General features: G+C 56.9%; 1 protein-coding gene across 2 annotated transcripts in view; it reads left to right on the top strand.

Moving 5' to 3' along the window:
* The window catches only part of LMX1B (LIM homeobox transcription factor 1 beta), a 79,291-nt gene that overhangs the window by 1,657 nt on the left and 51,580 nt on the right, over positions 1–26,054 (top strand). The window lies entirely within an intron of this gene.

Here is a 26,054-nt window from a genome sequence, read left to right as displayed (position 1 = left end):
GCCCAAGCAGCCAGGGATGCCCCCTTCCTGCCAGGCTCCCTGCTGCACTTTCAGTCTCTGATGGAGAGAAAAGGGTGCGCATTCTCCCCAAACCGTTCCATGTGGGCATTTTGCTCGTATGATTGTTGTTGGCTGGAGAAGCTGTCTAGGAAGAGGACCTTAAGAGGTGGGAAACCACAGCCTGGGTTCCCCATGGGGTGAGGAACTGACCAAGTCAGCCTTCCCCATCAGCCGTTCTTTCTTGCCTTGTGTATGTGTTGGGGAGGGATGGCTTGCTCCGCCCTGGCGCAGCCCAAGCCTCAGCGTTGAGGCCAGAAACTGTGGGCTGAGCCCTACCTACCGACTCGACTCTTGCTTTTAGCTGAGACTGTGGGTTTGTCTGGCAGGGGGCTCCTGGCAGATAAGAGTAGATCCAGGTTTTGTTTTGTTTTTTTCTTTTGACCCTCTGAGTTTTGTGCCTGACAGTGTGATTACGAGGGAGGCAGAGAGGAGCAACAGGAAGAGGGGTGTGGGTATGCCCAGGGCAGCAATTTGGAGACAAGTGGGTGCCTGTGAGAACTTTCTAGCGAAGCCCAGAAAACCGTTTCAGATGGGCCTGTAGGGTGGGTAGGCTGCTCGAGTGGTTTGGGCCTCAGAGGGGGCTGTGTGTGCCCAAGCCTCTGGGAAAAGGCTGGGCTGCCAGTGCTTGGTAGTAAGTGCAGCCTACCTGTTCTGTGCAGGGACTGTCCCTAAATCCAGGCCCTGATGGGAAGTGGAGCAGCTTGGCTGAGACCTGGAAATAGGTGGGACTGCAGACCAGAGCCCTTGAGAGGGCATCGGGTTCTCCTTCAGAAGTCTCTGTGTGAGCCCTACGCTAGCACCTATTCTGACTTTGCTCCCCTGGTCTGGGGGCCCAGCAGGAGCTGCTTTTTCTGCCTTGCTCTTCTTGCCAGCTGTGGGGCACTGAGAGCAGGAATTGGGACCCTGTTCAGAGTCAGCTCTTCTGTGGTCCCAGAGACCTCCCGCTCTGGACCACCAACCCCCAGGTTAGGCACACTGCCATTGATGGTGTTTGTGCTGTGCCCCGGACTGATACGATTCTACTTCCAGGAGAAAGTGAGGCCACCGGTCAGCTCAGCCACAGGCAGGCGTCCAGCAGCATAAAGTGATGAAAGTAGTTTGGGGTAGATGTGATTGGAGGCTTGGGGCTGGCCCCTCAGCAGGACTCACCGGCCTCGAGTCCACACACATCCTGCTGTCCTGCACCCCTCGCCTTGCTCTGTCTGCCTGACCCGGGCGTGGTAGTGGCAGTGCCACTCCCCGAACAGCTCAGCCTGGATCACTTAACACGTGCGGGCCGGAGGCCCAGAAAACTGGAAATGGGCCTCCGAGTCATTTGTGCAATTTTTTGAAAATTTTTCTTTTTTACGTTTTGTAAAGACTCTTTCCAACCTCTTGTACCTATCTGCTCACTCTCTCCTCCCCACCCCTCAGTCATTTACAGAGCTTTTCCTTAAAACAAGGAGAGGATGCCCCCCTGGTTCTTCAGAGCCCAGAATCGTAAAGTCACACATTTTGAGCTGGATGATCCCTTAAAGCTGAATGGCCAACTCCCTCATTTTACAAAACAATTAAACGTTAAACAGCTATTGCTTTGCCGAAAGTATGTTTGTTTAGAAAAGAAAAAAAGGCGCCTAAGAGCTTTCTCCCTCAGTGCAGTTACGGGTGTGCTTGCGGGTGAATTTTGGTTCAGGGCGAATCTCCAGCTCGAGTCTAGGTCCTGAGGGCAGCAGGCGGGCATTATTCATGCCTCTCACGGTGCCTTCCTCTTTCGCCCCCACCCCCCTTGCTTCCAATAATGCCAATTTGGTATCTGCACTAGGCTGGCCAGTTGGGGGCTGAAGGGGGATTGTTGTTATCAAGACAATTCTGGGGACGAATACCCAGTCGGATCTCGCATCAGCTTTTCTCTGGGAGAGCGAGCGCAGAGACGCAGGCGGGGGCTCACTGGGAAGCGATGTTCTTTGCACAGTAAAAATGTATTTCACGATTTATTTTTTTCTTTGAGGATCGCAGATGCATATTTATTGCATCTGTGCGTAAATGCTTTTCAGACGAGAATCCAGGCAAGTGGGCGCAGAAACGTGCCTTCTCAATTTTGTGGAGTCTGTGCGTCAGCGGTATTGGGAAATTAACACACACCCCCGCCATAACTTTTGAAAAATGTTTCTTCGTCTCGATAGGAGTTGCCGGGTTGGGTCCTTGGAAAGAGATTGCTATTTTTATTAAGCGCCTCTTCCTCCTTTCGATTTGTTTTAAAGATCCGGGACACAGACCCAGAGGCACAGCGTTATTTTACGCACCACGGGGGTGATTAATTGACGTTCGGGCGCATTTAATAGCATTTGATAAAATCCACCCGCACGTCCTGGACCTGCAAAGCGGAGCGCAGGCCACCACGGCATTTGTGCATTTTCACGCATAACTCGAAGTCTCCTTTTTCTCAGTATGTGTTTTTCGGGGGCTCCTTCAGGGGAAAAAAAAAAAATCGTCGGATCGTTCTCCTGTGCCCGAGCCTCTGGCCCCTCGGCAGCCCGAGCTCCTTCTCGGACAGAAAACCTGGTTAGAAACCGGGAGGAAACGCGGCCTCCAAACGCAAAATCACGAACACCTCTCTCCTTCCTTCACCAGAGAACGCATTTTTTTTTAAATGACAACATAAATCCCCCTCCTCATTTTTTTTTTTTTTCGCCGCTTGGCCAAATAGAATTATGTAACTCTCTTTTCTTGCCGACTGTCGCTTGTCTGGAAAGGGTTTCTATCTTTCTATCCCGAGGAGGTGGCGAATTCCGGGAGGAGGCTCCGGAAGGGGGGAGGGTCGGTGGAGAGTCCAAAAATCTGTCACAAAATGGAGCCTAATCGCTTGTAAGACAGCTCCCAGATCTGGCGACCCGAGCCTCGTCGGTGTGCGAGCCAGAGCCTGCGTGCGCCCTGCGCCTACCTCGGCGTCCCGGGCTGGCGGCGCCCTTCTGCCACCGGGCCTTCCGGGGCGGCCTCGCCTCTGCGCCGCCGAGCCTGCGCTGGTCCCCTGGGCCTCGCCTGCCCAGGTAGGATGCGCCCACTGCAGCAGGAGTGGGGAAGCGAAGCTTTGATTGAGTTTCACAAAAAGCCGTCTGAGTCCTGGGGTGATTTTTTTTTTTTTTTTCTTTTAAATTTACCCCAGCTGGCTGCGGCTCCAGTGGCCCAACCCCGCTCTTCCCAGCACATTCCTTTCCTGGGAAGTGTTTACACCGGGAAAGGCCTTCCTGGGAGGCTCACCTCTCCTCGGAGCAGCGGGTGTGGCGCACGGGTAGAGCAAAGTCAGGCCCCGGCCTTTTCTGGCTGCCGCTTCTCCCAGTTTGGGAGACCTCCCTTAGGCCCTGCTGTCGCGTGCCAGTTACCGGCAATATCCCCTCCACCAGTGGGTACCGCAGCCGGCATGGCCCCCATCAGACCAATTCAGAGCTGCAGACACCCCTGCCCACAGCCTGGGCCAGAGGGCTGGTCCTGGAAGTGGATGTCTTTGGAAGGAAGCGCCAGCGCTTTCCCTTATTAAAAGGCCTCCGTAGTGCTCTTCCTGGAGATCTAAGGGCTGAGAGGCTGACTCTGCCAGGCCAAGCCTGGGGACCCTCTGGCTCCTGGGAGGGCACCTCTGCATTTAACCCCAGCACCTTGGCTGTAGGCGGAAGGGTAACCAAAGGCCTTCCTGAGGCTGCAGTTCTCCGTTGCTGAACAGAGGCGTTATTCACAGCTGACTCCCGGCTCCCCTGTATTCCCTAGGCTCTGGGCTGGTATAGCCTAATCCGTTTGCTGGGTTTTTCTCGAGTGGGGGAAACAGGCTGTGAGACTCTCCTCTGGGGTATGTGATTGGTGACCCTCAGCTCCCTCCTGTCTGTCCATTGGAGCCAGACTTAGGACCACAGAGCCTTGACACCTACCTGAGCCTCTTCTGTAAAATGGGGGACATAGCCACCACCCGGGGGAAAGTATTCTTATAAGGATTGGAGATAACGTGCCCCAAAGGACCTGGCATCTTGCCTGCCACGTTGTTAATACCCTGGAAGTTACTGTTGTTACTTTATCACCATCAGCGTGGCAAGGAATGCCTTGTCTCCAAGGCCACACACCAAACTGCCCATGGGTTCCATGCCAAAGAGAGGGGCAGCTGGCCTGCTAGGCTTGCCTTGAGCCTCTGTGCAGGGAAGATGAGGGATGTCCTGGGAAAACCATTCCCTTTTCCTGAGTGGGACAGTGAGAGACCGACCTGGGTTCACCTCCCAGCGCCAGCACTCAGTAGCTGTGTGAGCGTAGCCAAGTGGCTGCCCACCTCTGAGCCCCATGTTCTCCATCAGCAAAGTGGGGGTGATGATATATTTTCCCAGGATGGTTGTGAGGATTACCCAAGGTACCTGGGTGGGGGTGGGGAGGTTTCAGTAAATGTTTCACACTTCATGGGATCCAGTATCCTCTCCTGCACTTCTAGAGAGGCAGAAAAGCTTCTGATTACATGAGTGAAAACAAATGCCCACTGTGCAATTGCAGGAAGGGCAGGCAGCAGGGTGGGCCTGGTGTGATGGCCTGTTTCTCCCTGCGGGGTGGAGGTTGGACTAAAGCAAAGATCTTTCCACGGGGGAACATTTGGAATCTCCCTGGTCTGCATATAACTTGGAAAAGCACACAATAGTATAATTTAATATTTGGAAAACTGTTCATGGTCATTTGTTTTTGTGACTCAAATGACAGAAAATAAAGCTCAACCAACATCTCCGAGGCTGCAGGGGAGAGTCAGAAGAGGGGGTGTGTGAGGGAGAGATCCAAGGATTTGTATGTTTTTCAGGTGAGAGACACCAGCCTGGGCAGGCAGAAGGCTCCTCCAGCCCAAGGAGGTATTTTTGGTCCATGAAAGCTGCCAGTGCTTCCCCAGGGGACTACCTCTACGCTGCAGCTGTGAGGTTTTTAAAACAGAAAAGGGAAAACACACACACACACACACACACACACACACTCACAACCACCCAGTTGTACTTTGGCATTAGTCAGGTGGAGAGATGGAGGATACTCTCAATGACATGAGTTATAACTTCCAATTTGTCGGACACCACAGTCAGGCCCCAGCTTTAGGGGAGGGAAGAAGAGAGGGATGGTCCACTCATCCAAGGAGTTCCTGTGAGCTGTCAGTCAGCGGAGGGTGCAGGAGGACCCAAGGCCCTTGGCTCTCTGGCTGACCCAGCCTTCTCCAACCCCCAGATTCTGTGCTGATGGCAGCAGAGAGCAAAACCAAAATTATATATATTGATTGCCACTGGAGTCAGAAGTGGGGAGGCGGTGGTACTGAGGGGAAGGCAAGGCTCAAAACCATATTTGAAAAAGTTGATCCACGAAGGCAGAGGAAGCAAAGTGGCAGGCGTTTGCCATTTCATCAACTGGCTGGTGTTCTCCATTCATGTCATAAATGTCTCCTGCCATTTGAAGCCAAAAGCAACATGATTTGGTTCCCCGGTGGCCTATAGAGTTTTTCTCCTTTTTTTTTTTTTGTGTGTGTGTGTGTGTGTGTGTGTGCAGTAAATGTTTGTTTGTTAATAATATACTTTAAACAGCCTAGCCTTGACCTCAAGTCGTCTGAAGTATCCATCTTCTCTCAGAAAAATCTTTCAAAGTTTGTGTAGTTTTGGGGGGAAGGTGTAACTGACAGGGCAGTGAAGGGCCTGTGTTTGCTTTAACTACTGCAGTGTTGGCAGTGGAGGGGCAGAAGGGGCCACTGTGCTCCGAATGGCAACTTTCTTGAGTTTCAGGCCTGGCTGACAGCACTTCCTCGCTGCCCTTTACCTTTCCCTGGCCTGATCAGTACAAATAAATTTCTGTGTGGGCCCTTCCTTTGTTATTCCTGGGACAGTAGTGTATCCATTTCTGTTCAGCTTCTTGACTGGCAGCTGCTGGACCTGCCTGGTGGACCCTGGAGCCCTGAAGGGAGGTGGGGGAGTACAGGGTTCTGGGGGGAGGGGGCTTTGTCACAGTTGGGAGCCAGGCCCAGACCTGCACCAAGTGCGGCGGCTGACGGTGGAGCACCTGGCCGGCCTGGCACTTGGTGAACTGGGGGGAGAAACCCGGTTCCTGGAGTCTGGTTCCAGAAGAAACAAAGATGTCTGCTGCTTGCTAGCCGGCCGTGCTGTAAGAGGTTTCCTTGGAACCGTGAGCTGGTTGCCATCGGGGAGGGTCCTGAAGGCTGCCCAGAGCAACAGGGGTGCCCACCAGGGCCGACAGGAGTCAGGAGACCGCGGAGCAGCTGGCTAGGTGCAGGAAGATGAGCGAGCATGCTGGAACACCGTGCTGCCAGGGGTGCCTCCCCACCCCCAGGTGCCTCTGCTGGTGCCGCAGCAGCGAGGATGGTGAGAGGGGAGGAGGGGCACTGTCCAGATGAGCTGGGTGTGACTGCCATTGCCCCCCTCCAGCCTCCTGCCGTCCTCCGGGACTCAGTGACTGTTGTCATGTGACTCCTGAATTGCCATAGTTGCTGGGCTGCCTGGGTGTGGGCACCCGCCCAGGCCTGGAGTTGCCTGAGCCTGTGGAGATGGAGAGGACCACGGTGCTCTGGGGCCACCTCCTCTAAAAGGAGGGCCCTCTGAGTGGGGCACATTTTCTCAAAGGAAACAGCAAGATTGCAATTACAGATCTGGATCGAAAATGTCTCTGGCTCCCAGTGACACAGGCCAAGGGCATTTAGGAAAGCTGGTGCCTTTTCCCAAGCTGCAGTTTCTTTCTCTGTGTAATAGGGGTGATAATTCCAACCTCACAGGGTTGCTCAGAGGAAAGTGAAACAAACCCCAAGATGCCAGGCTATGTGCGGCATTCAGTCAATGTATGTTTCCTTCCTGCCTGCCTGGGAAGTAAGCCGGAGGCTCCCTGCCTGGCAGGAATGCATTGTCTGCCCTGAGTGGGAGGCCCAGAGAGTGTAGCCTCCTAAACAGGCCTCCTGGAGCAGCCTTGCCCACCCTCTTCCTCCTCACCCGGGTCTGGGCTGGTGTTTTTGAATTTTTTCCTTGCAAAAGGAATGGGGCAGGTCTGGCTGTCACAAACTGGTCCTTGGAGGCAGGCAGTCAGCAGCCTGTGGATGGGCCCCCCCGTTACTACTGAGGCACGTAAGTCCCCAGTTTTCCCCAACAGATTCTTGAGCGTGGCCGGTGTAGATGTGAATTGGCAGGAGCAGAGCCTTACTAACCCCAGAGGGGCAGGCCACAGCAGTGCACCGAGAAGGAAAGGAATGGGTGTTTCTCTAGTGCCTCGATGTGCACTGACCTTTTTTGCTCTGGCTCCATGTATAGGTGAGCAAACCCAGGCTGAGGGAGTTAAGTCACTTCCCTCAGATCCGAAGTTACTCCTGTAGCAGATTCTCCCTCCCCCCCCCCCGCCCCCACCCACCCCCAGCGGGTCTAACTCCCAAAGCGGACGGGAGCCACCCCCCTCACTCCCGATCTTCCGGAAGCCCCAGATTCCCACTTTGGACAGTCGTGATTCTCCATACAGCACCCGGCGTGGAAGGTGGGTGGGTGGGTGTGTGCAGGGGTTGGGGGTGGGTGGGTCACTGCCCTTTTCCCGCCGGAACGCCCCCAGTAAGGCCACTCCTTGCCAGAGAAGGAAAAAGGTTAGAATAACTGCCTTTCTCTGGGCGGGGAGCTTCCTTCAGCGCCCCCCCTCCGGCGCGCGGGCGGGAGGGCTCTCAGCGGTCTCCAGCCGCGTTCTCCTCCAGGCCCACCTCTCGGAGGGTTCCTGCTCTTCGTCCTCCTTTACCCCCGAGTGGGGCAGCGCCGTGCACAGGCTCCTTGGCTCCCGGGCTCCTTGGCCGAGCCGCGGGCGCCAGCGGCGGTTGATGAATTTCGGTGTCACCAGGGGTTTAGCCCGGATTTGGGAACCTCGGGCTCTAATACGCGCACACGGTCCTGCCCTTTCTAAAGCGCAGCCCTTTCACCCAGCTGCTGATTTATGAAGGAATCCGATCCCGGGACGGGCTGGGCTGGGCTGGAGCCGGGAGCCCGGGGCCCCCGCGGCAGCCTTCGGGCTCTTTGTCGTTGCGGGGGCCCTTGGCGGCTGCGGGTGTTCTCCTGGGCTGGACTCGGGGAGCTCTGCAGGGCGGGGCCTCCCGCGGCCCAGGAGTTCCCTCCGAGCCACTTAAACCCTCTGGAAGGGAGCAAGGCTGGCGGAGAGAGTTCGCATTTTCATTCGGAATTGAGCAAAGCCCTCGCCCCTCCCCAAGCCCTCCGATCGACCCCCTCGGGCAGGCCCCGAAGCGGCGAGATCGAGAGGTTTGTTTATCGAGGGAATAGAAAATTGAAAAAAAAGAGTCTAAGACCTTTTTCCCGCCTGAGAAATGTGCAAAGTCCCTCAGCTCCTGGAGGCGGCGAGGCGCCCGGAGAGCCGAGTTCCCGGCGCGGACACTGGGGCCGACCCAGCCCCCTCCCTCCGGCGCCCCCGCCGCACCACGGCGGGAGGGCGGATTTTTTTTCAGATTCGGTTTGCAGGGGGGAAATGGGGTTGTATCAATCCACAAATATTTACTCTTAACAGACTTGTATCTGTGGAGATTTCGAACAAAGACAGTTTAGGGGGATTACAAAAACCCTAAACCCCGTTTTTCTCCCGGACTTGGTGCTTTAAATGCCAATTACAGGCGAGCCATATCCAACAGCAACGGGGGGAGGCGAGCAGGGTCCGGGGAGGGAGTGGGGGGCGAGTCCAGCCATTAAATGTAACTTTTCATTATGAAAAGGATTTCGCCGGTTTTATCTTCTAATAAGATTATGTCACGAACACAAGTACCTAGGATGGTGCTGAGTGACAGGGCTCTGTCGTTTAATCAGAGGCTGCGCCGCTCAAACCGCGGGGCCCTTTGTCCGACGGAGTGAACGACGGAAACTTGCCGTCCTAATCCCCTTATTCATGTCAAGCAGAGAAAAGAAGCCGAGCACCTTACAACCGTGTCCCCTCCACCCCTTCCGAGGGCTCAGGGAGGAGGGGGGCTCTAACCCTGGGCCCCCCCACCCGCCCCGTGCCTTTCATTTCCCATCAAGCTTGGGTTTCCCGGGCCCGCCAGGCGTTGCACCAAAGGTGGGGGAAGGGATTGCTTTGGGGGAGCCTCAATTGTCAGCTTCTGGAAAATGGGGCAGAGGACTCAGGATACAGAGGTTACAGGTTGGTGGGATTTTTTTGCCTCCACTGACAGAGAGCACAGGCCCCCATGTGACCCCTTTTCCCAGGAAAAGTGGCACTGGGTAGTGCACACCCAGCATCCCCATTAAAGCAGGATTGAGAAGCAGGGAGAGGTCGAATGGAGATGCCAGGCTGGGGTCCTCCACGGGGCAGATTTCGTTGGATCCCTGGGACTGATGTCGCCATGCTGGTACTCCTGCGAGCTGACCATTCCCGGCCGCTCGCTGGGCCCCTTTCTTCGAGGGCGAATTCCTTTGTTCAACCCCTGCAGAAACCTGCTTCTCTGCTGGGCCAGTGGCGCCTCTATTCTCGCCACCACCGCCGCCGCCGCCGCCACCCCTGTCCCACAGTGTGTAGATCTTTTCTGCGGCGCTCGGGCCCCCCAGATCCAGGCAGGTCCACCAACCAGGCCCTCAACGTCGCCTGCCTGCCCGAGCCCTGGCCGCCAGCTTCAACAACTAGAACTCCAGTCCCACAGCGGGCGCCGCAGGCGCGCACCTTTGCTGCTGGCGCTCGCCTCCGGGCACCGTGGGAAGACGCGGGTGTCGAGAAGCTGTCGCACATGACTCCGGGTCGCTGCACAGGCTGAAAAAACCAAAAGCAAAACCAACACCCAGCAGATGAAACCCGCGCGCCCCCAGGGCTCCGCTACCCCCTCCAGAGGACCAGGCCGGCGACCTCCCGCCTGGCTTCTAGGATCTCAGACCCAAAGCCCTAGAGTCCAAGGAGCTGGAGGGGGGAATTCCTAGGAATTTGTCTCTAATACACCCGACTCCTTGGCCTCCTTTTAAAGCTCTTAGGCTATGCTCCGGGGCAGCCTCCCGGGGACCCCGGTGCGCCCTGGGAGCGCTCCGGAGATGCCTGACTTCACGTAGTCTCCTCCCTCTCGAGCCCAGGCTCCGGGCGTGGGGAGGATCGGGCTGAAAGCAGGGTGTCACCTCGTAAAAGCGACAGGCAAGGGCTATTTTATGGGAAGGGAGAAGGGGCAGGAAGTGATGCTTCCCTCTCTGGCCACTCTGGGACAGACAGCCCCAAGGAGGGAGCCCCATCTGGGCAGGGGACAACCAGAGGGACAGGGCAGGGTCAAAAACAGTCGGGTCCGAGGCTCTTAAGCAGGGCATGGGGACCCACCAGAGCTGGGAAGGGGACCAACGGACCTGGGAACCCGGAGCTCACCTCCCGCCCGTGGCTCTCCCGGAGCCCCCTCCGCAGTCCCGGGCTCAGCCAGCAGCTCTGGCCCTTCCTTCCAGGCCGGGGGCAGGCGGGGGAGAGACTTTCTCCCTCGAAACACTTGATACCAACTTTGTTTTTTTGGCAAGAAAAATAAGCCTTGTTTGGAAAGGGGGGTTGGTGGTCGAGTGAAGGAGGGAAGGAGCGAGCCGGCGGCAGCAGAGCAAACTTTGCGGATTAGGTTTCAGCGCCTCCGCCCCACCCCCAGCCCCGCGGCGGTGATTTGTGTGCGGGGGTCTGTGACCCTGCGAGGCATCAAACGGCCCGCGGGAACCGGCCGAGTTCAGAGGGACAGTGGGCAGAGGGGCGGCCTAAGACAACGCAGATGGTTCATATCAGCCGGGCCGGGCCAGCCTTGGGCTCGCAGCGTCTGCCCGCTAGCCTGGGCTCCTCGGCAGGGGAGAGGCCTGGGGTCTTACAGGGAGGCCAGGGCCTGAGCCGTGATAGGGGGCCAGAAACACAGCAGTCAATGGCCAGTGGGCCCCAGCTGAAAGAAGGCCAGGAGGCCAGTGACAGAGTTCTTCCACCAGGCGGTCCTGACCCCATCCAGCTCAGGTGGAGCCTGACCTGAGTAGCCTCGGAGAACGGGAGTGATCTTGAAAGGAGACCCTCCCGCCTCTGCCAGGAGGCCAGAATTTGCCCCACCCCTGCCCTGCAGCAGCTGGGGCTCACCCAGGTCGTAATGCCCCTCCCCAAGGGACCATTAGTAGCCTTTTTCCTCTCCGGGAGGTGCTCTGTCCTCCGCCTGCCTGCCGTGATGGGTTTGGGAAGCCCTCTCCTCTCTCTGACGTTCACTCACTCATTCATTCATTCTACCACTAAGGCAGAGTGCCCTTCCTCTCTCTGCACCCTCCGCCCTTCTGCCTGGCCTGAGCTAACTCCTTCCTCCCTCCTAGCTCCAAGTGAAAGCTAAGATAGAGGCTCACTCCTACCTTGGCCCAGAGCCTTGCTCTGGGGGCAGGGCCCTGTTTGGTTGGGGTGGGAGAGGTGCTTACCCACACCAGCCTTGGCTCTGAGCCTGCTGCCTCCCACCCCCAGAGCTGGAGTCCAGCTGTGGATAGCATCATGCCCCGGCTTCCCTGCGCTGGTCTCCAGGACCTGGCTTCCTCCTTGTCCTCTAGGGACCTCGGAGGACCAGGGCCACACCCACCACCAGGACCTTGGGCTGGTTTAGAATGTCCCAGCTGCAGACCTCTTCAAGATCCTTGTAGAAATGGGAAAAGTGAGGCCCAGGTGTAGCCAGGACTTGCCCCAAATCTTAGTTGTAGCAGAACAGAAGCAGGAAACTCAGTCTGCCCTCTGCCAGGTTAGGAGTCTCTGTGGCAACTCCACAATTCTTTCTAGAACCCTCTTCCAGACTCTAACTTTATCAGTGACCTAGTCTGTCCCCCTGGGCTGAGGTCACTGAGAGGGGAAGGTCCTATGATTCTGGTTCTTGAGCGGGGGTAACAGGCCTCCGTGATGAAATGATTCTGCGAGCTTTCCGTATAGCATGTGGGTTTGGGGATTTTATTTTCTCAATTGGGACACTGAGGGACAAGAGCCAGGTGAGCACAGTGCCACATCCTACCACCTCTCCATCCTCTTAGTGTCAGACTCCCAGACTCTCTGGGCTTGGCCCTTCCTCTCTACAGCAGGTCACAGGGAGGCCAGCAGCCTGGCCAGGGCCACAGAGGGCCACTGGGCTGCCAGGACCTCTCGGGGCTCCGTCTCCCAGGGTCCCTGCCTTGGGGAGGCAGTCGACTGGGTCATCTGTGCACGGAAGACACATCTGTCCTCCACATGTTGGAGGCCGAACAGAGGACATGTGGTTTGGGACGTGTTATCTTAATCATATTTATTAACCAATCCTGAAATTAAAAAAGAGTTTGATATTGTTACAATTCGGAAAAGATCCCCAAATCTACACCGCAACAGATCAGGAGAGACTGCCAGCGACAGCCAGGTTTCTTTCAGCTGGGATCTGGACACGGCTTTGGAAGTTCTTTGAGTTGTTCTAGTGCGGTGGGATCTCTATGCTGTGAAGTAACACTTACCGCTTTCATTTTCCCAAGCAGAGATCTGAAGCAAAATTAATTACCCGCCTTGACTGATAGTTGTTCTGTTGGAGTATGGTTCTAATCCTTATTAACATTCTCTAAAGTCAGGCATGAAATATGACTTTTGCACCACACTCTTTGGCATATGTTTTTCTTTTCCAGGATATTTTTCAGGCTATCTCCGAGCCTCACTGCTGTTCATTATTTTTGCCATAGGTCTAAAGTTGCCAGCCCCAGAGCCAGCCCCGCGCTGAGCACAGCCAAGGGGTGGGGGTGGGGGGAGGATGACACATCTCCCCTCACAACGCAAATTGCTTCTGATTATTGAGCTTTGAATGTTTTCTTCCATCATGTTTTTATTAAAAACTCCAGCATATTTACGCTCGATGGTGTCTTCAATTAGGTTTTTTTTTTTTTTTAAAGCCGGGGGTTCCCCTTTCTATAGCAGCATGTAAAGAAAATAGTTGTTATGACCGCAAAATTACCGTCCAAGCCTGGTTCTAGTAAATCTGGCCCTGCTTTGACAAGCCCAGCAGGCTGGGAGCTTTTTTTCCTAAGTGTTCCAGCTGCTGGGGAAACAGAGCAGGGAGGAAGCCCACAGAAGCATCTGTTCTGCAGGGTACTGGGATCTCCTCTCAGGAGCTAACGCTTCCCAAGTTTGTGAGCTGCAGAAGGGGGCCTGGCTGCAGGGGGCTTGCTGGTGGGCAGGCCCAGCCCAGACAGCACACAATAGCAGCAGCAACAGTAATAACCACAGCTGATGCTTGTTGAGGGGTCGTGGTTCGTCAGGCGCTGTTCGGAGCCCCTCACATTCTTTCCAGAGATGTGACAGGGGTGCTGTTACTATTTTCATTTTCAGATAAGGCAAGAGGCACCGACGAGTTGAGTAACTTTCCCAAGGTCACACAGCTAGCAAGTGGAACTGGGTTTGGAGCCCAGGCATCCTGTCAGGAGAAAACTGTCAGCAATCCTTTGGCAGGCAGATTCGGGCCCCTTGCTGCATTCTGTACCCTGGTGGTGGCCTGGCACCAGGCTGAAGGTTATTTGTTGAATGGATGCTTCATAATTAAAGGCATGCTGCCTGTGGTAAAGGTTTCAGGGGGACCAGCTCATTGAATCTTCTCCTTGCCCTGTGGCAGGTATTCTTATCATCATTTCCCATTTCGCAACCTTGACCTGAGAGGTGCAACAATTCTCCCCAAGGTCACGCAGCTTCAGGTAGCAATAAGAGCTACCGTCTGTCCTGGGCACATGTTATGTCTAGGCTCAGGACTAAGCCCTCGGCACCCCAGATCTTAGTGAGACTTCTTCAAAGCTCTTTTGTTTACCCAGATTTCCAGGTGACAGAACTGGGGCTCAGAGAGGTGAAACCACGTACCCAGGGTCACATAGCCAGTGCGGAGCTGCACCAGCCTGTAGCCAGCATCTGTAGGTGCCAAGACTTGACTGCCCCTCGGCCTTGAGGGGCCTGGGCTTGGGGGGAGACTGGGACCAGCCTTCTCGGTGGGGCTCACTTGGGCTGAACAACTGTCCTGGCAGGAGGTGGGGCATATTTTGGCCACGATGGGAGGAGCACGCCTGTGACCTGCCTCATGCCGAGAGGGCATGGCGTCATCCCATCCTAGCCTCCCCTTGCAGATGGGGCAACCAGGGCACAGAGAAGTTAAGTGACTTGCCCTGGGTCACACAGCTAGTGAGCAGCTGATGGGAATCGCACTCTGGCGTTCCGGCTTTGAGGCCGTGTTTCTCAGAGAGACTCTGACTCACCACCTTCATCGTCAGCATCATGCATGACCGTCCCGTCCCGAGTGCCTTCCGAGGGCTTTGCAAATACACAGTGACAGCAGGGCGGGTCCCAGAGGGAAGGTGCTTGTCCCAGTGTCACACTGCAAGATATAGCCGGCCAGGGTGTGTCCTCCTGCTCTAGGCAAGGGGACAGGGGAGCAGGCCCAGCCCATGGATGGGATCCCTGCCAGCTCTCCCAGGGCTGCCTTCACTCCTGTCCTGCCTTCTGGGCTTGGGCTGCCAGTACGGCAGCTCTGGGCAGGCTCTGTCTGCCCTTTGAAGGGGACAGCCGCCCGAGCCTGTCACTTTGAACTGCAAAGGGGCCTGCGGTGAGGGCCCGGCCCCCTCCCACTTGTCCCTGCCCGCCCACCCCTCCAGGTCGGCAGGCCTGGAGCCGGAGGGGCGGGCAGGGCGGCAGCCTCCCTGTGGGATGTCAGCCTGATAAGTGAGCAGCACGGACCCCTGGAGGAGGATGGAGCAGGCCGCCCACTGGTCCAGCCATCCCACGTGGCAAGAGTTCAAGCCAGTCATTGAGGTGCCATCCTCCCACAGACATGCTCTGTTTCTGCAGAGAAACACCTCCGCGAACATCAAAGATTTAAATTAAAATAACCGTAATGAAAGTAATAGTAATAATAATAATAATAACATAAAAGGAAACATCTTGCCCTGGGGCACAGGGAGTGTCACAGAACCAACCACATGCCCTGCTTGGTGACTGCTCAGTGGCAGGAAGTCAGGAGGGGTATTAGGTAAGGAGACGGGTGCACCTGGGCAGCTAGTTACCGGGAACCCAGCTAGGGGTCTTTAGTTGCTCAGTCAGGTCCTGGCTAAGCTGGGCCAGGATGGGGCAGACCTACCCTGCCCTCAGAGAGCTCCTGGGCTCAATGGGTGTCCTGGGGGTGGGGGCAGAGCTAAGCAGAAATCATGTCAGCAGAGTCCCTGTGCCTGGAAATGTTGGCCTCTTCTCTGATTTTGTGACCCCAGAACTGATTCCTTGGGAGGCCGAGAACTTAACCAGATTCTTAGCCAAGTAGACAGAGAAAAGACGCCAGTGCTTTGGAGCTTCAGGGTTCAGAGTTTGATCTAGGCTCTGCCACTTACTGGCTGTGTGACGTTGGGTTAGGTGCTTTCCCTGTCTGTGCCTCAGTTCCCTCAAAGTCTGTTGAGGACCAAGCACCTGCCTTAGGGTAATGATGAGATTTTTAAAGTCAAAAGCAGGTGAAACATCCTCGGGTTTTGTGTGTGGCTCTTGCTGATATTGTTACTGATGCTCCCATAGTCCTTTGTGTTGGGTCTGAACAGGCATCTGGCTATGGATGTACGTGTCAGGCAGTCTCTTTGCCAGAGTTCATTGTGCGCACCATGCCTCGGCTAGACTGTTCTAGCCGAGAGGCATGGCACATAGTAGGTGCTCAGTTAGTATTGGAAGAAAGTATAGGGGGGCTAGCCTGTGGCTAGACTGGCTCAGCTGGATTCCAGGCTCAGCCTTTTTCTAGCTGTGTGACCCTTCTTTTAGCTGTGAACTCTAGCTGAGTTCCTCAGCTTCTCTGAGCCTGTTCTCTTGTTGCTAAATCAGGGATAATCAAAAAACCTAGCGTCTACGGTTGTTATATTAAATGAGATGATGCATGCGAAGAGCCGTCCTGGTAGATGTGAGCTGTTATTGTTATCGAGAAGGGCAATGTTTAATCATGCAAGACAGCAAGGGTCTGTGTACAGCGTTACCCTGGGCAGGTGCCTGTGAGGTGAGAGGCTGGCATCAAGGATTTGGAGGGGGCATTCCAGGTAGGGGCACTGGTAGCAGGAATATTAGGGGTTAAATTGGTGGGCCGAGAAAAGTGGGCTGAGACAGTGAGTCTGACTGGAGGGACTGCCTGGGGGCTGCTGGGACTTGGGGCTGCAGAGTGGGGTGGGGGCCAGTAGCTGTGCAACGGGGTTTGGACTTTATCCTGTGGGCAGGAGGGAGCCATTGAAGGTTATTGGACAGGGGAGTGACAGGACTGGAGAGGCACTTTATGGAGATGACACTGGCAGCGTGTGCACAGGATTGGAGACTGGGGACAGGCAGGGGAAGGCTGCTGCCACCTGGGAGGCGAGGGCAGTGGAGGGGGTAGAGAGGGGACAGGTTCAAGCCAACTTGAGGAGGCAGCTCTGAGGGCCGGGGGAAGGGGGGCAAAGGGATAGTCAGAGGGACCTGGGGTCCCAGGTTGGGAACCCCCAGGTTCCAAGCACTCTGGGCTGCACACAGCAAGGGTGAGCCACTTGGCTGGGTCCTGGCCAGGTCCAGCTTCGTGGGCAGGTTGACCGGGCCCTCCACTTAGGGGGGCTTCGCACTCGGTTTAACGCTCTGCTGTCGCCCTCTTGAAATTCTTAATGTGTTTTGAACCAGTACCCCGCGTTTTCATTTTGCGCTGGGCTCTGCAAATTATGTAGGTGGTCCCGGGTCCCCAAGACTCAGGCTCTGGGCTCCTGGAACTGAGGCCTGGGAGGGCTCAAGCTAGAACCAGGCCTCCGGGAATTAAGGAGACCTCCCTCTCTACCATTGGCTTGTTCTCAGATGGCTTCTTCCTGCTGGCCCTCGGCTTGGCCTTCAGAGCCTTCCTCAGTCAGGCCCTGTCTCTTCTCTCATTGTCTGACCTCAGCTACCAGCTCATCTGCTGTTCCCACACATCTCAGACACTTATCCACATCTAGGTCTTACTCAGGCTGTACTGGTTGTTGCAGGATGTGTCCCTGGCCTCTATCATCCTATCTTCTTCTGGAGAAGTCCTCTGAAGGCCTGGCTCAGGAGTCACCAGTGTCACAGAGTCTCCCTGGCTCTGTCCATCCCACCCCACTCCCCTTGGAGGGGGAGCTTGTGTCTGTCTTGCAGTGCTTGTTAAACATGCAGATTCCTACTCCAACTCTCAGGGTGAAGCCTATGCATCTGCATTCCCAGCTGGTCCCTGGGGTTGCCTGTGCACACTGGGGTCTGAGAACCTCTGCCCCAGGTACCCCCAAGCCCGGCACAGGGCCTGGTACTGGAGAGATGCTCCGTGTCTGTCTACCGAGTGAGCGAATGAGCTGTGGTTGTCTGTCATCTGGATGCCTGCAGCCGCCCTGCGGCCTGGCCTGTTGCCTGGCGTGGAGTGGCACCCGTAGGTGACTCTGAATGGCGGTGGAATGGCAGCAAGTGTGGATGTGGAGGAGGATTGGGAGGACACCTGACCCGTCCTAGGGACTCTGGCTGGGCCAGGCTTCTTCCCCTCTCCCTCTTCCCAGAGGGCGGTCTGCTCCCAGTGTGGTTCTCTTTGCACACAATCGTGACAGCATGACAGAGGTGAAGGGCTTTAGGCTTTATTTCTTTACACTGCGTAGGCACTGAGTTATTTCATTAAACCCATACAAGTCTGTGAGGCAGGGTCTGTTATTATTCCCATTTCAGAGATGTGGAAACTGAGGCACAGAAAGGGGAAGTCAGCTGTCCGAAGCCACACGGCTTAGCTCAGTCCCTCTACCGTTTGGCTCTGAGATGTCTGATCCCCCTGTGGCTCCTGTTTGTGATATCCCAGGAAAGCAAATGCTCAGTGAGTATTTGGGGAAGAGAAGGAGAGTAGAAGGAAGCCCAGCCCCCCCCACCCCCCCCATCCAACCAGAAGGAGCCCTGCTCCAGGCAGGGGTGGGCCGAACCCAAGGTGAGGAGGATCATCACAGCCCCGTGTGCCTGGGGATGGGGAGCGCAGGGGAACTCCGCGGGGAAGCAGCTGACTCTGGCAGGACAGGCCGTGAGGGGGCATCCAGAAAGCTCCATGGTGGACCACAAGACCAGGAAAGCCTCCTTGCCCAGTGGTGACCAGACTCTGTCAAGAGGCCTGGAGGGTCCAGTCGCCACAGGTGGCGTTCCAGAATCATAAGTGGAGCCCCTTCCATGCCAGGCCCGCGTGGGCCCTGGGAAGGCCTGGGGAGCAAGACAGATGCCAGCCTCGTCCTTGGGGAGTTCATGATCCAGGGGGCAGACAGCGTGGAGGAGACCCAGCCAGACAGGCCCTGGGGAACTGAGTGGAGTGGGGTCCAACCAAGGGAAGACGAGTACAGATGCCAGGAGCAGGCCTGGCGCATAGTAGGTGCTCAGGGACTGTTCCCATGACATTTTTCAGTTGTCCACCTACTACAACAGCCCCTTTAATTGGCACCCCAGAGGGCCAAGCTCCAGGCCCTCCCTAATGCCATGACAGTGCTGTCTTGGATGAGTCCTTTGACCTTTCTGAACCTCAGTTTCCTTACCTGTAAAATGGGTGCAACTTTTCCTCCTCTCCAGGTCTTTGGAAAGATTAACCATAAGAGGATGTGAAGTGCTTAGCACAAAGCTCATCACTCAAAAAAAAAAAAAAAAAAACAGAGCAAAGAAAAGAAATGTTTCCTTACAGCTGTTGTCGTGGTGGTCATTTTATTTTTGTTATTAATAAGAATTCTAACAAAACAAACCACAGGAAGGCCAGTCTACCCCCTCTGAGCCCTCCAGAGACTGACTTAGCTCCTTTTCTCCCCTCCCTCCCACCTCCTCGGGGCCAGCCTCCATCTCTGCTCCCACCCCCACCCCTGCACAGGGAACAGAGGTGACTCAACTGGTCCAGACCTTGCTGGAGCTCCAGCCTCACAGGGGACAGAGCCAGGGAAAGGCAGGGATGGTGAGGATAATCCTGTGAGGGGGGGCTGTGGTGAGGGGAGGGTCCTTAGGGACGGGGCACCTGGAGAGGTGGGAAAGCCTTTACCAAGCAGGGGACATTTGGACAGAGCTGGGGGAGGCAGGAGGGGGGTTTTCCAGGCTCAGTGAATGGTGAGGGCCAAGGCCTGGAGGCGTGGAAGGCCCCTCCCTCCCCTTCCCTTCCTGCTCTGTCCCTGGCTGTCCTCCCCTCAGATCAGTGAGTGCAGTTTGGCTGATCTGGTTCAAGGTCTAGCACCTGCTACATGCAAGACTCTGGCTAAGCTTGTCACACGTACCCTATGAAGCCCAATGACACACCTGAGAGGGAGGTGTGATTATCATTCCCATTTTACAGGTAAAGAGACTGAGGCCCAGAAGCGGTGGGCAACTTGCCCAAGACCACACAGCTGCATCCCAACCGGGTCTGACTCCAGCCCCTGCCCCTCCCCCATCCCTTCCACCACCCCCTTTAGTCAACTGCTTGTCATCCACTCGCGCATTGCCCACGCCTGTCATGTCACATGGGGAACGGGCACGACATCCTGGGGCATATACACAGACGAGGGTGTGTGGACTCTTGGAACCGGGGAGATTGGGAGCAGGTACAGGCAGAGGTGAGGTGGACACAAGAAGTTTTTGAAAACCCACTTGCAATCAGAGGAGATGCTGGGGTGAGGGCGCTGCAGGCTGAGGGGACAGCTTGGGCAGAGGCAGAGAGGCTGGCAAGCCCCGACCATACTAATAATTCTGTACACACAGCTGATGACATGACCCCATCAAAACCTGACCTTGGAGGCTCAAAGGAATAAGTGTGCGTTTCAGAGGCGGGTGGTCCTGATCTCGGTTGCATTCCTTTCTGCCATTTAACTGCCGTTTCTTTACCTATAAATTGGGCAATCTGAAAACCCCAATCAGGATTTTCAGCAAATGAAGAAATGGTAACTGCTATTTTTAAAGTAATGATAATAACGGTAATAACAATAATAATGATAATAAAAGTCTCTGAAGTTACAGCTGAGGAAACTGGAGCTCCGAGAGTTTTAAGTGGCTGCTCTGAGGTCACCCAGCTGGGAAGTGGGTGGTTTGGACTCAGGCCTGGGGGCTGTACCTCTTGGTGCGGGGGGGTTGCTGCCTCCCCCAGAAAGGAGGGGAGGAGAGCCCAAGGCCTGATTTGAACCTAGGCGGTCTGAGCCAGCACCTGCCCTGTGGGCTGCCAGCCCTTCGTTGGGGGTGGACGAAGGGAGGCATTTCACTCCCTCGGCCCAGGAATGGGAGCGGGGGACGAGGAGCTTGGTAAAGGCTCTGATGGAGGAAGAGTGGGACACTGTCGACGCTGGAGACAGGGCTTCCCTCCCAGACTAGGGGGTGTGGAGGAGGGCTTCCTGGAGGAAGAGCTGTCTACACTGAGAGTAGAGGGATTATCCAGGTAAAGAGGGGAGGGGAGCAGCTTTTGGGCAGGGAGAACAGCATGTGCCAGGGCCTGGAGGTGGGCCATGCCGGGGGCACAGGGAGAGGTCAGGTCACACAGGGGGCTAAAGGCCATGCTAGGAGTCTGGCCTTTACTCGGGGGGTCCACTGGAAGCCATGGAAGGATTCTAGGAGGGCGGTGTCATGGTCAGATTTGAATGAGGAAATTCACTCTGATGGCTGCGTGGTTTGCAGGGGGAGCAGGGGGAGGCCCGAGAGGAAGCCGTGGACATAGGGAGGGGGCCCTGGGAGGCCGTGTTCAGGTGTGCACACCTGTGCTGTAAGCACAGATGGGCACGGGCATCTGCATGGGTGTCAAGAGACCTGAGCTCCATGAGCGGGACTCGGTGACTCTGTGGTGACACGTGTCAGCAGGCACCAGGCATCCACGTCTGTGTGTGCGTGTACCTGGCATTCATCTGTGTGAGTCCGTCGGTGACGGTCGTGTGTCCCTGTGTGTTTTCAAGCCTGTTTGTGTGTGTGCACACATGACAGCTGCTGAGGTGGCAGCTGTCTGTCCAACCGTGCCATCTGGGAGAGCCCCAGACAGCCTTGGGCCAGTTGGTGGGACCGGCCCAGCCTGGGTAGATACCACCTGGTCTTGACACCCCACCCCTGGCCAGAGGCTGTCAGCTCCGCCTCTGCTTAGCCTTAGCGCCGTGTCATCTATCAAGGGGTTCTCGCTGCTGTAAATTGTCCCTTGCAGTTTGATCGCCACAGTACCTGCCTGGCTCCCTGCGGCTGAGCTGATGGCAGGCGGGTGGCAGGCGGGGGGCGCAGCGCTCTGGCACAGGCAGCATCTGGAGAGGCAAGCTCTGAGCCTCCTCGGGGACCCTGGCTTATTCTCCTACATCTGAATGCCAGTGCATACGGCGGGCGGGCAGTGGGCAGGGACGCCGCCTGTGTGTGTGTGTGTGTGTGTGTGTGTGTGTGTGTCTCCCTGCGTGTGCTGCTGTGCGCCTGCACGTCGTCCTCTGTGCTCGTGACACAGTGTGCCTGCCCGTCACCGTGTCACTGAGCTCAGGTCTCAGGGTGCACACGCATGTCTGTACCTGTCTGCCTGTGTCTGTGTGTGTTAGCGTGGGAGGGCATGCTGCCACGAGTGTGTCTGCGTGTGTGTGTGTGGGGGTGGACATGGGTAATTCCATGGCGGGTGGTGTGTGCACATGTCGCATGGGGGGGATGCCGTGTGTAGGTGTGGGTGTTGGCCACAGTGGGCTGATATGGCAGGACACAGGGAGGGCGTACACACGTGTCAGTGAGGGCACTGCGCGCGCGCGTGTGCGTGTGTGTGTGTGTGTGTGTGTGTCTATGTGTGGTGTGATGGGTGGAGCAGCTGACGGCCCCTCCTGGTCTGTGACGTCCGCGGCCACAGCTCTGAGAGCCCAGCCCAGGTTTTGGCAAGAATTTCCTCTCACTTTTGTCATGGTCAGGAGGGCGGAGGGTGGGGTGTGATGACGGATGGTGCCCGCGGGCAGCGGGCAGCGGGCAGCGGGCAGGGGGGCGCCCTCCTCACTCCCTCCCCAGCTGGGAATAGTCGGCAGCTCCTCTCAGCCCCCTTCCTCCTCTTCCTCCTGTCTCCCTCCTCTCTCTTCTCAGGTGCTGGGCCCAGGCTTAGCTCCCGGGCCAAAGGTGTGGATACCGGGACACAGGGTGCCCGGGTTGGGGCCTCAGGGCCTGGAAACACACGGAAAGGGGTCAGAGACGGCACAGTGCCGGGGCAGGGCCCAGGTGCCTGGAAACCCAAGGAGCCCCCAGCCCAGGTGGGCCCCTGCTGGTGTCCCTGGCAGGTGGGTCACAGCAGGAGCACTCCAGTGGATGTGCCCCAACTGGTGTGTGTCCTCACAGGTGTCCCCCAGCCCATGGCCCCCAACAGGTGTGCCCTGACCGAGTTTCCCCGGGAGGAGCGGGCGGAGCCAGCCGCTGGGCCCATGGGCCGAGTGGCTGAGCCCCCAGGGCTCCCAGCACCCCGCCCCCGCCCCCCGCCCCACGGCCTGGAGGCCAGGGCCCTCCCACCGCTGCCACTGCCCCACCGGCAGCCCGGCCACCCCAGGGAGGTGACCCCGACCCCACCCGGCCCCCCACGTCCCAGCTCAGGGGCTCACAAAGGGAGAGGAGGGAAGAGAAAAATCGCAGAGATTTGTCTTGTCTGGGGCTGACAGCGGAGCGAGTGATTGCCAGGCCCGCTTGGCAGTTTTTAATCATTTTATCTCTGTTCTCGGCTCTCCGGGGAGACAGCCAGTGCTTAGCAGTCTGCTCAGAAAGACCTCAGGGCGCGTGGCGCAGCGGCGGCTCCGAGCCCCCATTATTAGCTGTGCTCTTCGGAGCGCGCTCCGATCTCTCCCGGGGGAGCCGGTGAAAAATTAACACGGGCCGGCGGCGCGGGCGCCCGATGTAACTGTAATTACTCCATTGATATTCCTCACACAATAGCGCTGTCATCAGTCATTTACATAAACTTTCTCTCCGCAAAGACGGGCGGAGGTGCCTAATCCTATTGGGTGCTTCCACTGCATGCATTATACATGGCAGGGGGCCCCTAGGTGCGAGGGGAGGGGAGAGATCCGGGGAGGACAGAGGGGAGGGGAGGGGAGAGAGTGTTGGAAGGATCATTGGAGAGGAAAGGAATGAGGAGAGGAAGGGACTGGGAGAGGCCGCGAGGAGAGGAGGGGAAGGGAGAGATGGTTGGAAAAGAGAAGTGGAGAGGAGAGAACCAGGAGGGGCGCTAGGGGAGAGCAAAGGGCCGGCTGGGCGGAGCGGGGGCCAGAGCTAGGAGCTACCCTGCGGAGGGTGGGGTCCCCGTGGGCTGGAGCCCAGCAGGGCTGGGGTCCTGCTTTGCCCGATGAGGGTCCCACTGAATCCGGGGCCGGCCCACCAGCTTTGGGCAAGGGAGGCTCCTCTGTTGCGGGGGAGGGAGGGCAGGTGAACCCGATCCTCCGAGGGCCCCCAGCAAAGTCTTGCCGCGGATTCAGGGACCGTCCCCCACCCTTGCCCACCGGGAGGGCCAAGCCCTTAAACCCCGCTGGGCATGTGGCTCAGGCTGGAGGCTCTTCAGCTCCTAAGGAGTTAAAACCTCCCTGGAAATTACCCCTGTAATGACCTAATTAAAGACTTGGGTGGGGGGGAGGGGACACCTACTCCAGGGTGAAAGCTAATAACACCCGCCCAACAATAATAATCCTGGTGGAGCCCCCCCATTATTGCTGTAGCCTCAGCCCCCTTCCGACCCCCCTCACTTGACCCCCTCCTCTGGTCCTGCCTGCACAAGCTGTCGGTATCTGGGGCGGGCCAGGGGCTGAGCCCCCAGCTGGGCAGGGAAGGGCTCTGGATGGGACCGAGGGGAGAGGTCCAGGATAGTCAAATTTCCGTTGCTGAATATTTAATGAAGCCTGTGCGGTTTATTTGGTTGGCCTGTCGATTTTTATTCTTCTGTCAATAGCTTCTCATATGTGGGGCTGTGATGATCTTTAGCACGGCCTCTCCAGGGACGGCTGCCACTAAATGCAATTATGGATTTTATACCTCAATGTGTTTGATATTTCCACTGATCTAATTTGCAGCCTGGTAGTTTATTGTTTGGCATTTTAATGGCGTTCAAATGCTATGGGAAATTTGATTTCTTTTTATAATTCCTCCTTCACGCAGTTAATGCGGGTGGTGGGATGGCCCAGATTTTAAGAGTCCAACGTATAGAAAAAAAGAGAAAAGAACACACCCTGTATATGTTTAGGGATGTGTCTGTCCGTTGAAGGGAGATGTCCCTTTGAGCCATGGAGCCCAGGTGCCTGCCCGCCTCGGGGTGGTGACCTCTGATGGCTGGTCTGGGGAGCTGGGGCTCAGATGTAGGGGAGCTCTTGGTGGCGCCCAGGGCTCGGGCAGAGGCCCCAGCACGCAGTCCTTTGCTCCCGCTACCCTGAGCCTCATGGCCTGTAGGCCTTGCCACAAGACCTCTCTGAGTGGCTTTAGGTCACTGCCCTGTCCAGTTTTGAGCAGCTGTAGAGTCAGGGAGGCCAGCCCTACCACTGCCACCAGTTTCTGTGGCCTGCATCTGAGGGCAGGGGCTGTACCAGTCCTGGGCCTTTGAGACCAGGGGTGATTTTGTGACCTGCCTGTCATCTGTGTGACAAGTTCTTGTGGGGCCTCAGCCATATTCACCGAATGTGTCCAGTTCCAAGTCTCAGGTCAGGGCAGTCCCCACTTCAGCCCCTGCCTGCACCCCTCCTTCCTGGCCTCCTTGGCAAGGCTACTGGGCATGGGTGCATGGCCACGGCAGGCCCTGGCTGCTCCGCAGCCCAGACCTGGATGCCTGGAGGCCGTGCTGGTCCTTTTCAAGGCCGGACCAGAGCAGAGAGGAAGCCGAGGTCCACAGAGCAAGGTGGAGGACCCTGACCTCCTTGGGGCAGCCCCCCTGAGCTGAGCCCCTTTCCTCCTGACAGTGAGTCCACAGGCTGAGCTCTGGGCAGGAGGGGCCTTCTGCCCTTGGTTAGTGGCATACAGCCATGGAGGACAGCGGGAGAGCCTACTGCTGGGAGCTGTCTGCCTGTAGCGGGACAGCTTGGGCTGGTCTACCAGCAAATGCCCTAGATTTTCTAAAACATCTTCTGGGGAAAAAGAGTCCAGAAAAGCTCGGGCAGCTCTTCCAAGTGGCATGCCTGGAAGAGAGCAGGGAAAATGGTCCAAGGCGGGTAGACTAAGTTTCTGCGTCCTGGGTGCCCAGTGTCCACTGGGCGGGCCAGGCAGCCTGGCCTGGAGAGCAAGGAGGGAGCCCATCCTCGGGCCTTCCGCGGAGGGTCTGTCCAGGCTCCCTGCAGCCTGCAGACCCCAAGTTCTGGTGTGGAAGGCGCCCTTTCCTGGAGCACAAGGGGGCCTGGGGTCCAGTTGTGTGGAGATGCAGAACTAACCCGGCTGCACTTTACTGTCACCCACCGTGTGCCGAACGGCACGCTGAGCACTTTGCATACATCATCTCCTCTCGTCCTGAGGAAGCGCAGCTACCATGCTTATCCCCGTTTCACAGAGGCGTAGACTGAGGCGCTGAGAGTTTCGCAACACCTGCCTGAGGCCACAGTGATGATGGCAGGGCCAGAACAGGAACCCAGGTGTGTGTCGCTTCAAGAGGCGCTGCTCTTGACCACCTGCCTGACAGTCCGTTCTTCCCAGGGCCAGGCTGGGCACGTCTGCACCGGGACAGACGTCACCCCCTAGCTGGGGCCCTCCTCCTCTTCCCTCTTCCTCTTCCCTCCTCCTCTTTCCTCCTCCTCTTCCCTCCTCCTCCTCCTCCTCCTCCCTCCTCCTCCTCCTCCTCCTCAGCACAGCCGACGCTAGTTTCTGTCCCTGGGCCAGGCTACCCCCATTATCCACAGGGCTGCTGGCTTAGGCACAGTGGGTGGGTTCTGTCTTGGGGAGAATTCTGTACCTTTTGGAAAGGAATGGCGGTCCTTCCCATCCTCCTGGGGGATTCTAACCCTGCCACCGCGCCCAGGTTTCTGCTGTGTCCAGTCCATCTTCCGCGTGGCTGCTGTCCACAGTGCGAGCCCCGCCGGCTTCTTGGCCACTTAGATGTGAGCAGTTCCAGTAAGAGCTCACACTCATGAGTCCCTACTCCGGGCCAGGCCCTGGGCCGGCAC

Source organism: Kogia breviceps, chromosome 8 (genome assembly GCF_026419965.1).
Source record: "Kogia breviceps isolate mKogBre1 chromosome 8, mKogBre1 haplotype 1, whole genome shotgun sequence".
Classification (NCBI taxonomy): Eukaryota; Metazoa; Chordata; class Mammalia; order Artiodactyla; family Physeteridae; genus Kogia; species Kogia breviceps.
This window is presented reverse-complemented; position numbering and strand designations above follow the sequence as displayed.